This window comes from Teleopsis dalmanni, chromosome X (genome assembly GCF_002237135.1).
Source record: "Teleopsis dalmanni isolate 2A chromosome X, ASM223713v2, whole genome shotgun sequence".
Taxonomy (NCBI): Eukaryota; Metazoa; Arthropoda; class Insecta; order Diptera; family Diopsidae; genus Teleopsis; species Teleopsis dalmanni.
In genome coordinates this window covers 91,559,820-91,562,409 of record NC_051848.1, presented here as the reverse complement: position 1 = coordinate 91,562,409, position 2,590 = coordinate 91,559,820, and positions in this window count along the sequence as shown.

Below are 2,590 nucleotides of genomic sequence, written 5' to 3'. Positions count from 1 at the left end.
TGAATTCTACACCACTAGCGACACGCTGGTATCACAGTTCTCTACATAAAATCCAGATCTTTTCGCGTGATAACCATAACGAATATAAAATGTTGGAAATAGCATGGATGTATTGTAAAGCCTATTAGCTATTCGCATAGCTTATTCAAGATTCAAAATAAAATCAATCCATCCTTTCTAAACTGAGCACGCTTCTGTTAACTATTATTATTCAAAAATGCGACTTAATGATACTGACAATAAAATTCAATGAAATGCAGATTATTATCTACTCGTAAAAGCCATCGATCTATTGACTCTATACAATTCTCCTTGAGCCAAATAAAGGTAGGAGTTCAAAATTCTAGACACACCGATTTTAAGTAATTTTAATATATTTGAGTTACCTCAAGAGACTTTCTCCAGGAATGTCAGAAAATAATCCATAGGTTGCGATGCGTCATTTTTCCTTCTTAAGTTGTCAACCTTTGATTTTTAAAGTTGCTTAAATTACATGGTAAAATATATTGTCGTGATCTGTTTAATGTAACTACGAAATCGTTGCTTTGTACTTAAAAGTTTTACTAATATTTTTGCTGCCAAAATATTGTCATCAACTTGGTTGCCAACTGTCAATTTAGGATAAAATTAAAGTCTGCCGTTCCTGTAGATTCTATATACACTGAGAGAACTATGCTCTAACCACATACTAGTTAAATGGACCTGATCATTTTGTTAGAGAAATTCTAGCTCATTGGGAAAAGAATATATGAAAACCAACATGTGGAAAGGTTGAACCAACATGTGGTAAGGTTGAACCAACATGTTTCAATATTTCCATTTGAAATGCAAAATTTTTATAAAGTATCAATTTAGAGTTGAGTTAGTAATTTAAATGTAGTTTTCAAATATAAATGGATGCTTAAATGGATACTGCTTCTTATTATCATAAGTAACGTTTCGTTTAAAGGAAACTAATTCGTTTTTACTAAGTACGATGATCTGTTCTACTAAAATATGCCTCCGTCAACAGAGTTACTGTACTTATATCTCTGTAGTTCCAGAGACATTACTTTGATATTTTTCCAGTTCCAATCCAAAAGAATTTCCAATTATGTTTTGATTTCATCGCTTAAGATGTTACCAGTTTGTTTTCTCTAAACATTAGAGTATCTTTTGCAATCCTGCCAACGCAAACCAATCCTCCCATCCATTATACATTGTAATTGAAAAAATCGATTATTTTAAAAATGCACTGGATGCATTGTATAATTAAAAAAGCAGAAATACATTACTTCAACAAATTATTTTTAATTAAATAATACAACCGTTATAATCGATTAGTAACTTAACAAAACTTATTGAAAGTTAGGTGGTCGAAATCGATTGGATTAATACTACATAAAAAAAATTAAAAGAATTAAGTTTTAAAAAATTGTTATTAAATGTGGTAATAAATAATGTTAAAGTATAATTTATTTAAAGCAGTAATCATTTATTTAAATAGCACAATTATAGGAATGCTTTCATGTATTTAACCATTAAAAGATTCACCTGACTAATAACTCACAACCAACTTTACATATCACAATTTGGATATGCTGGTGGATGGTTCTATTCTTTAGGAGCATTGTTGATTGTAGCTTGGAACCTTGTCTATATTATAGTAAAGTAACTTACAATGTTCGTTATATTCACGTTGTTCTCCAATATAAGATTTCTATTGACTTGCCTGAATATCACGTCATACTTTTAATATACGTCTTACAATGTCTTCACCTATAAAAATAAAAACGAATTCACTAGGTGTGTCCACCATTAAATCATTTACGACGTTTTCTTATTTTTTCTTTGCTTTTGTTAGTTGTCAAAGAAGTTGTTTCCGTTCGGCAACTAACATATAGTGGATCTTGAAAATCGGACATACATACATAAATCAGAAACATACTTACTGCTTGATGTATTGATTGGTATTGTTTTTCTGATTGTGAAGTTAGATCCCCAATTCGTCACTAGGACAATAATTGGTGATATTTCTGACATTAGAAAGGGAACGGCTAGGTCAAATGATTAAGGAGAAGAATTAAGAGTGTGCAAAAGTATGTCAAAGAGTGGGCTCCGAAATTGTTCGATTCTGTGGAAGCGCCTATTTATTTCGAATTGCACTCTCTTAACTGTAATTCAAAATTTATTCCGTCAGGGAGATATGCTGGTCTTTAAAGTTAATTTCTATAAAATCATCTAAATAACTTATTATCGCAATGCAACGGAGCTCTTATTACAGTGGATTATCTAAATAATCGCAGATCTATTAAGTATAAGTGCTTACTCATGTTTAAGTATACACTTTCTCTCAAGAAGGGTTGGGAAGTAGTCTCCGCGTCACTGCATCCTCGAGGATTATTGTGACATACCCACTTCAGTTCCATAGACGAGTAGCAGTTAAGAATGCCAGTATGTCCTTTGGAGAGATGTTGCCTAATTCCGTTATAAGCGGATCTGAGTCTTGCAAGACTATCACAGTGACACAATATGTGTTCTGCTGTTTCCTCTTCTTCGTAACAAAGTCTACAGCTATCGTCTCCAGTAATACCTAGATTCAATAAATGTT